Genomic DNA, 13939 nt, shown 5'->3' with positions numbered 1-13939 from the left:
GGTGAACTTTGCCAGTGTGCTTTTCACCCCCTTCAATTTCCACTTAAGGGGGATTTCCTATGATGCACACACTTTAATTTAAGTTCTAATTCCATTAACTAGAATGCAAAGAGATGGAGCAGAGTCCCACAAAGACACCTTCCTACAATATTTTAGTGTAGGCAATAAAAAGTTGTATATATTGATCAAGTTAATTCCAAACTGCACAAATGTCAGATGTCTGAACCTTAATCTTCAACTTTTATTCATGAAAACTGTCACTTCTACTTCCTAAAAGATCCCTTTGCTTTGCTTTGCTTTGCTTTGCTTTGCTTTGGAGGAAGAATAAAAAGATCCTATTAATTTTGATGGCAAACCAGGGTGCATATTGTGGCTGGTATTTGACCTGCAAGCTTTTATAGCAACTGTACATTTGCTGGAAGCTAAACTCCTATTCGCAATGTCCCACTCAATTCTATCTGCAACTGGCATGAAATTTTGTCTTAAACCTTTGATGTTCTGATTACAGAATCTGCTGTTAAAACAATGTAAACATGGAGTAAGTGCCTTGTGTTGAAGTCAGCTATAGATGATACATGTGTCCACCATCATTGTAATATGCGAGTGTCATCGCCTTTAATGTGTTGATCCTAACAAAAGCCAGGTGATATACAGAAGTGAAACTAGCCCCAAAGCCAGAACTCAGTCACAGAAGGCATATGGGGCAAATTTCGATATTTCCTCTTCATTTACCTAAGATCACACAGGAAGTCGGTAGCAAAGCAGAGGAATGAATCTAGTCATAAACCACTGAAACAGTGATCCCAACCTCTGATGGCTGAAGGGAAATAATTCCAGGCAAGTAATGCCTTGCAGGAAACACTACTCTGTCAAACTCAGGTTTCTTTTTCTTTTCTTTTTTCTTTTAGTTTCTTATGTCCATAGTGTTGTAGCAAAACCCTGAGTTTTTCTTTTTTTTTTTTTCTTTTAAAATGCATTCCCTCCCCTTCCCCAACCATTTCTGACTTTGTCTCTCCCTCTCTATTCTCTATAGGTAAGTATAAGTAAGCTAAGAAATAGGATAAGCTTTAATATTTTATTTTAGGTAATAAGTTTTATTTCTCTCTCGTCTCCAAATAAGTGCCCTGCTATTTTGATATAGATATGCCCTGTTTTATAAGTGATAATTATTATGTTTGTATTGATTTTGGCAGTAGGTCTAAGAATAGCTCCCTCTGAATGACCTAACTATCAACACCAACACCGGGACCAACGACCCAGCCATTGGAACCACCTTCACCATTCAAGAAACAAAAGATGAGGCAACCCACCGTTGTGCCAAGGCTGCACATGCTCAATATGAAAACCTGAAGCCCTTTGGGACAGGACTGACCTTGCCTGGACAGACCCTCCCCATAGGAGATCAGAGGTAGTCTGCCCCATAAAAACAGGTAGTGAAGACTGACTCTTTGGGAACCCCATTTCCATCTGGACCAGACCAGCTCTACATCACACCACCTATCCACCCCAGAGGCCCTGCCGGCAACCCCCCTCTGGACAACACCGAGCTGAAGGAGACTCCAAGTGGCCATTAAGGACCCACTTTCAGCATGGAATAGGTAGATGTCACCTGCATATTTCCTCCTCCAATTTGGACTCTATCTGTCTCCTCCCAAACTTCAGTCCCTGCACCAAGCTTCTTCAACCCCTGCTGCCATTGTCTGTGTGTGTGTGTGTCTGAGTGTGTGTGTGTGTGCAAAGGAACCAATAAAATATCGTGTCACCATCTCCACTGTTCAATAAAACCACCTTCATTGGAAACCCCGAGTTGGGGTGTGTTTTACTGAGCCCCGGTCCCTTCCCTATCTCAAATTATGGTCTCAGGAATGGGAAAGAATGGAAAGGAAGAGAAGGAGGGATAGGGAAGGATTCTTTATTAATCTTAAGTCTCTGCTTTGTATTCTCCTTCCCCCTTGATGACTCCTGATGACTCTTCACCCATGGCAATCTCTGGTTGGCTGTCTCTCTGTGGTCACATGTCCACGTAGCCTTCTGGGCCTTCTCCTAGTTTGCAGGGCTGTGCAAAGCTTTGGGTGCTGATTCGATTCAGAGGAGATTCAGCCCAATTCGGTGTTCGAATCTCTGAATCCAAATTAAATCAGGAGTCCAATTAAAAGGTCTGAATCAATTTGAAGCTATCCAAAATTATTTGAAGAAGATGCAGAGAGCTTCGGCAATTTGGGCAGCCCCCACTTGCTGCCACAGGGAGCTAGACCCAGAGTCCATGCTGGTAAGTAGGAGGCGGGGCAAGTAGGGCTGGAGGAAGGGGAAGGGGACCATTGGGGGAGCCCTGCAGGCTGGGCCAGTGGCCTGTTGTTCATTTCTGGCTGAACTGCTGTGCCCTGCAGGTAAGACTACTGAATTACCTGGGTCCCCTTCACTTCAAAATCTACAGAAATATCTGTCTGTTGTCCTGTGCTTCTGAGCGGTGAAGGGCTCCAGGGAATGCATCCCATGCCCTATGGGAAGAAACATGGATAAATTGCCTGGCTTCTGCTTCTAAACTTTGGGCAACATCAGCTAGCAAGCCTAGTTCATCTGAAGAAATAAATCATACTTATGCTATTCTAGCAGCTCACTTTCTGAGTGACTGTGGGCTGCCATGGTATTATTGCTGCCTTTCACCTCCAGTTCCTACAACATTAGGGGAAACAGAAATAAGATATATCAACTGATGTATTATGAGTAAATAATCCTGGCATATGAGAGTCAAATGCATCAGAGGTTAAAGAAAATGTCCACAGGAAACATCCCACTACATTCATTATTTCTATTAAATATGCTCTGGTATTAATACGGAGTGTTAATTAGAGTGGAATCATATATATTGCATTCTAGTCTCTTTGAGATTCTTAGCATTAATTTAATTAAATATCTTGATCTAATGAAAAAAAAAACAACAGTCTCTGCAAAAAAATTCAGTTTTTCATGAAACTTGTATAATATAGTGTGTGTATGGGGGGTGTATTTACACATATGAAGTGAAAAATTGAAATTTTCTGCATGGGATACTTTTGAATATATAAACTATCACTGGAGATTTTCACTTGGCAAGAGGTTTTTTTAGCTGAACATTCATTTTTCTGTAAGAAAAAATAAATCAATAGAAACATTTCCCACCAACCTTATATTTTAACCAATTCTAGGGAGTATCAGTAGTGCAAATTAATATAATAATCTCAAACCAGTTCAATGTATTCACGTTTGCTTGTTTATATTCCAAAGGAATACCTGTAAGGAGTTTAAAGGCAAGTAGGTAACGCAATTGTTAACCCACAGGGCTTGTTTTATATCTAGGAAAATATTCCAATTTAGGTCAGGACTACCAACCAATCAAAGGCTATAATCCTGAATTTGTTCAAAAGGGGTGGGAGAGGTCAGTAGGATTAGAACCAACATCTCCATCTCCAGAACTAAGTGCATTTTCTCCTGCTGCAGCAGGCTAAATTCAGACTCTGTGAACAGGTGAGCAGGGCACAAAGGCAGTAAGAAACAGTGCCTCCCTAAAAGAGTTTGCAACCCAAGTAGAAAAGTGACACAGTAAAGAAGGAACTGAGGCATAGTACAAGCTCCTCTCTACCGAGATGGTCGCTGAGCTGGTTTAAGAAGCCGTGTCGATTGAGAACCAATTGATAAATAAGATGTGGACGAGGTTGGTGTGCAATCATAATCATACTATAATAAATAGGGCTGACAGTAGTGCTCAAGGATGGCCCAGGAAGAGGGAAGGATGCTCTGGTGGCATTTCAGTGTTATTGCTTCACACCCTATCAGCCCTTTTTTGTCACGGAGGTGCAAAGGTAGCGTGCGCAGGTATATGTGTGTGTAGGCGTTCATTTGTAAAATGCTTGGATTGGGGCCCTCCTATGATGCCTAATGCTCATGTCATACAGATCCTTATAATATCTAACCTGAAACATTTTCCTTGGCTATACAGGAGCTCTTCCAGGCTCTAAAATAGAAGCATTAGGTGCTAGTGCCTCTTTACTCAGCACTGGTAGGTCCCATCTACAGCACTGTGTGCATTGCTGGGTTGCACAGTTCAAAAAGGATGTGGAGAAGAGAAAAAGGGTCCAACGGCAGACAACAGTAATGGTAAGGGGCTTGGAAAGCTGTTTGTACTTGGAGAGGTTGAAGGATATAGGCATGTTCAGCTTATGGAAAAGTTGACTAAGGGGATAAGCAAAAACAGTCTTCAAATATCTGAAGCTCAGTAACCAAGAAGAGAGAAAATACCTTAACTCTCTTGTTACAGAGAGCTGGACATTGTCCAATGGCTTGAAATTACAGCCTGGTAGCTTCAGGTTGGACAGCAGGAGGCACATCTTCACTGCTAAAGTAGTGAGGCAGTGGAATAGACAGTCCAGGAAGTTGTGAAATCTGTCATTGAAGATCTTCAAGAAGAATTTAGACAAACATTGATCAGGGATGATTTAGGAGTAGCTTTGTGCTACATGTGCCAGGTTTTGTTTCTTGCTTTCTTCAGATGCATTTGGTATTGGATGCAGTCAGGCCTGGAGATTTTCACTGGGGGTGCTAATGCTGTTGCTCAAATGAAAATCCAGAGGCTCCTGGGTAAAGGGTCTTCCCCTCTGCACAAGATCAGACTACTTCCATATTTGGGTTCAGGAAGGAACTTTACACAATGGTCAGACTTCTAAAGACTGTGTGGGGGAGGCTCCTTCCTCAGTTGTGTTTGGTGGGGAGCAAGGCCACCATGCTTTACTGTGGCATGCAGGGAGTTACGCTTTGTGGTTGTGGGTCAGGGTTGGTTCTCTATTTTTGCTACTAGATTCGACCCTGGATTTGTATGGGATGGTTTGGAAATGGATGATCCTGCCTCTGGCACGGAGTTGAGCATATGACCTCCAGAGAGCCCTCCAGTCCTACTTTGTATGATTCTATAAGTCTCTCAATGAACCTAACACTGATTTTGTGATGTGAAAGATGTGCACTAGACCTGGTCAGAGAATGTTATTGTTGGTGCCATCACTGTTGCTGTAATCTGAAAAACACGGAATTAAGGCCAGAAGTAGTTTAAGTCAAAATTATTTATTTTCCAACTGAGAGCTAAAATATTCCTGCAGGGGCATGTTGCTGTTTTATCTTATGTGAGGCTTGGGAAGGAAGCCTTTGTACCTGTTCTCTTGTCTGAGCTGAACTACTTAGTCAGATATTATATCTTATTATACATCATAGTGTCATATCATGGTACACTATGTCCCCTTTCCTGATGAAAATTTTGGATGCCAGATTTCTTTATTTAAAAGGGAAAAAAGTGCTGCAAGAGAGCACTATTTGTGTAAAATTTTAGGTATTCAAAAATTGATTTCCCATGCCCCCTTAAAAAAATAACTCTGATAGAAAAAATCTAGGTGTTGTAGGCTGTTCCTTTTAAACTAAAGACATGAGGTCTTTATAGGGGAATCAGATTGCCATTTTTGACTCTCATCCTGACCTACTCCATAATTATTCCATCCACAGGGATCATACCATGCACTGAGAAAGACAATGTCCAACCAAACCACCATGACTGAGTTCTTCCTGCAGGAATTCTCTGAGAGTCGGCAGCTGCAGATCTTACACTTTGCAATTTTTCTAACAGGATACCTGGCAGCTCTGATGGGGAATCTACTAGTTATTACAGCCATCGCCCTTGACCACCACCTTCATGCTCCCATGTTCTTCTTTCTTATGAATTTATCTATCCTAGACCTCGGAAGCATCTGTCACTGTTCCCAAATCCATGGTTAATTCGCTGTTGAACACCAGGTCAATTTCCAATTCTGGATGTGTTGCTCAAGTTTTCCTCTTCGTCTTCTTTGCTACAGCCAACTTTACCTGCCTCACTGTTATGGCATATGACAGACCCGTTGCCATCTGCAAACCATTGAATTATAAGACCACTATGAGCATGAGAGCCTGTTTCCAAATGGAAACCATTGGATGGATCGTTGCCATTCTTTACTCTTCAATCCATATTGGTAACACCTTTCGGTTACTCTTCTGCCAGTCCAACATCATCAACAAGTTCTTCTGTGATGTCCCCAGCCAACTCAAGCTCTCCTCCTCTGATTCACACATCAGTGAAGTATAGATTCTTCTCTTTGGCATGTTTTTAGTCTTAAACAGTTTTGTATTTACTTGTATGTCGTACGTTCATATCTTTACAACCATGCTGAGAATCCCCTTTGAAAAAGGCCAAAATAAAGCTTTCTCCACCTGCATTCCTCACCTCACTGTCATCTTCTTATTCCTGTCAATGTCCTTTTTCGCCTACTTGAAGCCAATTTCCAGCTGTCTGTCTGGTCTGGATTTCATGGCAGATGTGTTTTCTGCTATGATGCCTCCAATAATGAATCCCATCATCTACAGCATGAGCAACAAGGAGGTAAAAGTTACCATAGGAAAACAGTTTGCCTTCAGGTTATACATAAAACAATGATACCACCTGTCCTTAAATTAAAGATTAAGTTTTTTACATATCCTTGTTTGTTAGTGTAATGAAATGAGGCTTTTTGTCTCCATCATAACCTGGTGGAGAATATTATCCATGAGCTGATCACCTTCACCATCCACCAAAAAGCTGGCAAGTCAGTCAGCAACACGGAAGTCCTTGATTTCAGGAAAGCCGACTTTGTCAAGCTCAGGAGGCTTGTCAGTGAGGCCCTAAGGGACCATGACCACAGGGAGAGGGGAGTTCAAGAAGAGTGGTTGCTCCTCAAGGGAGCGATCCTCAATGCACAAACTAAGTCTATTCCATCTCGGAGGAAAGGCAGCAAGAGGGCACAGCAGCCCCCCTGGCTCTCCAGGGACCTAGCAGACCTCCTGAGGCTAAAAAGAAAGGCCTACAAAGGATGGAGGATGGGAGTCACCTCCAAGGAGGATTATTCTGCGCTGGTCCAGTCCTGTAGGCAGCACACCAGGAAAGCCAAGGCTGCAACTGAACTCCAGCTAGCTTTGAGAATCAGGGACAATAAAAAGTCCTTTTTCAGATATGTGGGGAGCCGGAGGAAAAACAGGGGCAGCGTTGGACCCCTGCTGAACCAGATGGGGCAACTGACAACTGACGCCCAGGAAAAAGCCAACCTATTAAATAGGTACTTTGCATCAGTCTTTCATCAGCCCCATGGGACGCCCATGCCTGCTACAGGGCCGGGAAGTCCAGGTGAGGGTGATCCCCTGCCCTCCATTAATGCTGACTTTGTGAAGGAACATCTTGAGAAGCTGGATACCTTCAAGTCAGCCGGCCCTGACAATCTTCACCCCAGGGTACTCAAGGGGCTGGCAAGCATCATAGCCCAGCCTCTAGCACGGATCTTTGAAAACTCTTGGCACTCTGGTGTAGTGCCCAAATACTGGAAGAAGGCCAATGTGGTGCCTATCTTCAAGAAAGGGAGGAAAGTGGATCCGGCTAACTATAGGCCCATCAGCCTGACTTCTATCCCGGGGAAGATCTTAGAAAAGTTTATTAAAGAGGCCATCCTTAATGGACTGGCCAATTTCAACATCTTAAGGGATAGCCAGCACGGGTTTGTTGCAGGTAGGTCTTGCTTGACCAATCTCATTTCCTTCTACGACCAGGTGACCTATCACCTGGACAAGGGAGAAGAGATTGATGTCATATATCTTGACTTCAAAAAAGCCTTCGATCTGGTTTCCCATGATCGCCTCTTGGAGAAACTGGCCAATTGTTGCCTTGGGTCCTCCACGATCCACTGGCTCGAAAATTGGCTCCAGGATCAGACCCACAGGGTAGTAATTGATGGAAGTCACTCATCGTGGTGTCCTGTGACCAGTTGGGTCCCCCAAGGCTCTGTCCTTGGACCCATACTGTTCAACATCTTCATTAATGATGTGGACACTGGAGTCGGAAGCGGACTGGCCAAGTTCACTGATGACACCAAACTTTGGGGCAAAGCATCCACACCAGAAGACAGGCGGGTGATCCAGGCTGACCTGGACAGGCTCAGCAAGTGGGCGGATGAGAATCTGATGGTGTTCAACGCCGATAAATGCAAGGTTCTCCACCTTGGGAAAAAAAAAACCCTGCAGCATCCTTATAGGCTCGGCAGTGCTATGTTGGCTAGCACTATGGAAGAAAGAGACTTGGGGGTCATCATTGATCACAAGATGAACATGAGCCTGCAATGCGATGCTGCGGCTAGTAAGGTGACCAAAACACTGGCTTGCATCCATAGATGCTTCTCAAGCAGATCCCGGGACGTCATTCTCCCCTTGTACTCGGCCTTAGTGAGGCCGCAGCTGGAGTACTGCATCCAGTTTTGGGCTCCACAATTCAAAAAGGATGTGGAGAAGCTTGAGAGAGTCCAGAGAAGAGCCACGCGCATGATCAGAGGTCAGGGAAGCAGACCCTATGATGACAGGCTGAGAGCCCTGGGGCTCTTTAGCCTGGAAAAGCGCAGGCTCAGGGGTGATCTGATGGCCACCTATAAGTTTATCAGGGGTGACCACCAGTATCTGGGGGAACGTTTGTTCACCAGAGCGCCCCAAGGGATGATGGCTAGGTCAAATGGTCATAAACTACTACAAGACCATTTCACGCTGGACATAAGGAAGAATTTCTTTACTGTCCGAGCCCCCAAGGTCTGGAACAGCCTGCCACTGGAGGTGGTTCAAGCACCTTCATTGAACACCTTCAAGATGAAACTGGATGCTTATCTTGCTGGGATCCTATGACCCCAGCTGATTTCCTGCCCTTTGGGCAGGGGGCTGGATTCGATGATCTTCCGAGGTCCCTTCCAGCCTTAATATCTATGAAATCTATGAAATTATCTAAAATCAGGTGTCTACCTTAAAGAATATTCAGCCTACTTCCACTATAATTACTGGCATTCATATTGGTTTATTTCATGTTCAATACAAGTAATAAGAGAATCAATCCAACTATTATTTATTTATTCATGGGTTTATTTGATTTCTATTCTGCCCTCTCTAGAAAGGTTTAAAGTAGCCTTCAAAAACAAAGTTAAAAAATAGAAAAAATAGTAAAACTGCTTTCAACCAATACTCAGGCTCAGGCTGTGGTAAACCCAAAGAGGTTGGAAGTTCCAGAGCTGAAGACATTGACAAAACACATGGAAGGCTGTTCTCAGTCAAAGTGAACTTGATGCATGGATGGTACTTGCAAGAGGTTGTTCTTAGCAGACACTGGGTATCATCATGAAACCTAAATGAGGCAGTCCCAGGTGTGTAATACCCAAAACATTTAAGGCTGCATAGGCCAAGGCCAGCACCTTTAATTGCACTTGGAAAGCTACTAGAAGCCATTGGAGACAGGAGCACTGCAGTGATGTGCTCCCAGCCACCCACCCCTGTCAGAAGACAGGACTCTAAGTTGCACAGCAAGGCTGTAACTGCTTGTAGTTATTCAAAGAAACTAATTATGCGTGGAAAGTGGACTATGTTGCACTGCTAGAGGACCAAAAGTGCAGTCCACTGATTGATTGGAAATGATATGAGCTGCTTGTTAGAGTAAAGTTTCTGCAATGGAGGCAAGAATTCATCATGGTGCATGAATTGCTGTCATTTTGGTGGATCAAGTCAGTGTATTATTCACGTGTTATTATCATACTTTATTGAGGCCTTGAGTTGGGATGTGCTTTCTCATCACCCTAAGTAAATAAATAACATGTGGATAATGGAGTGACTTAAATTCATGAGAGTTCACCCTGTGACAGTTCAGGGAGGTACCATATTTACTCGATTCTAAGACAACACCCTTCCTCCCCATTTAACATGGAAGAAAAAAAACAACCTTTTCTTAAGAGTCAAGTGGGAAGGTGGTGGGTGGGAGGCAGCCAATGTGCTTTCGGCTGCAACCTGTTACCAAAGGTTAGGGCCATAGCTGAAGCTCCTGCTTGTCCCCTGAACCACCCTACTGCCTCTGCACTCTGCCATTTCCCCCCTGCAACCCATTACCCTCTTTTCCCCTCATGCAGTCTTTAGCCTTCTGTCTGCCCCTCTCCCCCCTCCCACCCCTTTGCCTCATGCCAGCAGGATCTGTGCATGCATAAACCTGGGTCCCTGAGCATGGCACAGCCCAGGCTCTTAGCAACAGCAGCAAGCCTGCACGGCTGCTACAGGACCTGGGATGGGACCATGAGTAATATCTTTCAGAAAGGATCAGAGCACACCAGCATGAAGAGTTACGGAAACAAAAACACCCCTAGGACAACTAGTCAGACATTTACGTCTATGGGAAGGATGTTTGATGACTAGTATTTGCAAATCATTATAATATAAGAACTAAGGGCACTGTATTATCTATTTACAAGACCAAGGCCTCCTTGTATTCTGTAAGTATGGGTAAGATTTCACGTGACAATTCAATCATGATAACATCACCTATAATGTGAATGATTTCACATTAACACTCATTAGCTAGTGCTGGGTTCCCTTTAGGTGTTTTAAATGTATGCCACTTTGAGCCAGGAATATCTTTCTTTTCTGCTGTTTAGTTTGAGTTAAGTTCAACTGGGTTGTCCTCTGAGATCAAACCACCATTTGCAGTCCTCCAGATAGCCCCAGTATCCTAGGAGGGATTGCATTCATGTGACCTAGCTATATGTGCCATATGTGTTTGACCCACTTTCCCCAAGTTTGCATGGGACCCTGCAGAGGGAGGGGGTCTCTGGGGCTTTGGATGGTGTCATGTGTGTATTTCCCACCCTCTCTGTAATGGTTAGGGTGCAGGGCAGATGTTTTACCCATGTTCCATAGTATGCATATGATCCTGTGGAGTGGCTTTTGGGGGTCTCTGTTTCTGGCACAGGCACAAAGAGGAGCAAAGGCAGAAGCCACAGCCCAAGCTCTGCCACTGGCAGCAGTGGCAGTGGCATGGAGGGCCGGCTGGAGCAGATGGGGGGGGGGGGTGATAACTGACCCTCCTACATTCCACATGCTGCCCGTGGTCTTGAGGGGTATTGTGGAGGTGGGGGGGGTGGGGTTCCCACCCCTTGCTCAGTTTGAGATCTTGCTGCTGCAATGAGAGGGTTGAGTGTCTTACCCACTCACCACAGCATTTATGGAACCCTGCACATTGAGTTTTTTGGGGTCTTTGAGGCTTTCTGGGTTTTGTGGGAGTATTCCCACTCTGGGAGTGTCAGCTCTTGCTGCTGCAATGTAAGAAGAGAAGCCGGGTTGGGAGGGGTGGCGAATTCCCATTGCATCTGAGGATTTGCCCACTCCACAGATCTTTCATGGGACTGTGGGGTGGGGGGAGGGGCGTTTCTGAGGTTTCTGGGGCTTCAGAGGTCTCATGGGGGATTTCTCTTCCCCCAAACAAAGGCTTCCCTTGCTGGCACCAGACAACAGAGCTTGCAGCCCTGGATGTAGTGCACCTGTTGGGGCGGGGAGATCATCTCCCCATTTCCCCATCTTGCAAGGTCTTTCCCCTATCCAATAGTATATTTTGAATAAATAAATCTATACACCTACACAGACAAAGATGATTATGTTTAGTTTTGGTGTTTACTTCTTCAGTTAAGTTACACAGAGAATAATTTGATTTACCCTGATATGGGGCTGCTGGCTATAGAGCTGGCTAGGTACACCTCATGGTAGCCATTAGTAATTACCACTTTGAAAGCCTCGTTAAATACAGATGCAGTCAAGGAGAATGGGGTGCTCTGACATGGACAACCCCATTTTACCTTACATTTCAAACACATCCAACCAGTATTAATTAAGAAGGTTTCTGCCACTTTAAAAGTGCTCTAAAGTTTGGCACATGTATTAATTGAGAACCTTAGTCCTCTTTAAATGGTGGATCACAGAGATGTATTATCCACCATTTCCTTGTCCTACCCAGAGGAAGAGCCCACAGATTTCCTCTGGGCAGTAGATTAACGTATCTAGGAGGACACAGAGAATTCTAAAGAAAGATCCAACAGCCAGTGACTTCCTCTACCAAACAGTGATAAAACCCATTTTACTTTGTATTGTATTAATGCAGGGCCACAAACCTATGAGTGACTCTCCACTGCACATTTTTCACATTTTTTTGTGAGCATAGAATGAGGGGACAACTCAGTCATAGACGGATAGGTCAGTAAACAGATACACTGATTTTGTGCCATCCATGTTTATGCATCTGTGAGTCTGTGAACCCTCAAATGGTATAATTAAAACAGAAATATATCCTATGCAGAGACATAAATGGAGATTACTCTAGGTTTTTTTCTTGTGGTTTTCAGGGGGAATGGAACTAAGAAAGAAAATGTGTGGCTAGCCATGAGGAAAAGATAAAGGGCTCTATTTTGATTCTATTTATGATTTTAAAAGAGCCTTAGCAAGTGCGTTTCACTTCCCCGAATGATGCTTCCAGGTTTCCCCAAAGCCCAGGTGTAGGGAAGTGGACCTCAACCACTGCTGGTTCTACTGCAACTGCTCTCAGTTTATCTCAGCTCCTCACAAAACCCAGCTGGGACAGGGAAGAGGCAGCTCTAGATCTTCCACCCCTGAGGCAGCTGGGGACATTGGCAGTAGCAGGCAGGGAAAGGGGAGACTGGGAGAGCAGGGGACATGCATTAAACAACAAAAGTACCAGCATTGTTTTGTTTTGCTGAAAATTCTGTGGCCACTGACTTCACATAGAAAGAAAATGGCTAGTGGTACTAGAAACATAGATGCATTAAGGAAACGAACATTTATTTCCAATTCATTTGCGCTGCACACATCAACATAGGGAAATATGAAACCATCTAACAACGTAGAATTTAGTAACAACTTTTCTCAGGGCTTCCCTTACCTCTTTGTTTCTCAAGCTGTATATGAGGGGGTTAACTAGGGGAGTGAGGACAGTGCAGAAGAAAGAGAATGCTTTATCCAAGTCTCTCAGGGTGTCTTGTTTTGGTAGCACATACACAATAAATATGGTCCCATAAAATATTGTCACTACGGTGAGGTGGGACGAGCAGGTAGAAAAAGCCTTTTGCCTCTTGGTGGTAGAGCTGATTTTCAGAATGGTTGTGATGATACAAATGTAAGATGTCATTGTTAATAAAAATGGTGGAAGAGTGCACATAGAACTGCAGCTAGAACTTCCAGCATGGATGTGTCACTGCAGGAGAGTTTTATTATTGGGATAAAATCACAAAATAAATGGTCAATTTCATTAGGGCCACAAAAAGTTAAGTTTAGCGTTAAAAGTATTGTTATACCAATAGTCGGAAAACCACTTATCCAGGACACGGCTGCTAGCTGTAAGCAAAACCTTTTATTTATAAGGGATGCATAATGCAATGATTTGCATATTGCCAAATACCGGTCATAAGACATTGCTGCCAAGAGATAGCATTCTGTACCTGCCAGTAAACCAAAAAAATAATACTGTGTGAAGCAGCCACTAAATGAAATAGTTTCATCCCCCATCACAAAGCTTGCCAACATCCTGGGCAGAATGGCTGAAGTGTAGCAGGTCTCCAAGCAGGATAAATTCCCCAGGAAAAAATACATGGGAGTATGAAGATGTTGATCAACTACAATCAACACAAGGATGAGGATGTTCCCAACCATGGTCAGAATGTAGATTGCTAGAAACACTGGGAAGAGAAGAACTTGCATTTCCAAGTGTTCGTGAATCCCAGTAGGATGACTGCTGTTTGGTTTCCCCACTATGTGTTCACCCTTAGGTTCATCTTGGAGATAAAGTACAAAACAGGGAAAAGAATATGAAAGGGACAAATTTTAATAAAGTAGCAATGTAAGATTAGCTCTATAGATACAACATGATCCACATTAGTAAAGCTGGGGGTTTTTGTAAAAAAACAACCAATCTCAAGCTTTTGAAGCCTAAGTATCCAGGTTGCCCCCCGCCCCTTGTTTTTCATGTAAAACTGCTCCAAACAGATACCAATTGCTGAGCTGTTGCATTACA

General features: G+C 43.9%; 1 pseudogene; it reads right to left on the bottom strand.

Moving 5' to 3' along the window:
• Positions 1-6315: 6315 nt before the first annotated feature.
• On the bottom strand, positions 6316-13341 carry LOC132251898 (olfactory receptor 8U3-like; annotated as a pseudogene).
• Between the last annotated feature and the right edge of the window lie 598 nt (positions 13342-13939).

This window comes from Alligator mississippiensis, chromosome 7 (assembly GCF_030867095.1).
Source record: "Alligator mississippiensis isolate rAllMis1 chromosome 7, rAllMis1, whole genome shotgun sequence".
Lineage (NCBI taxonomy): Eukaryota > Metazoa > Chordata > Crocodylia > Alligatoridae > Alligator > Alligator mississippiensis.
Note: the sequence above shows the minus strand (reverse complement) of the source record. Positions and strands in the feature narration are given on the sequence as shown.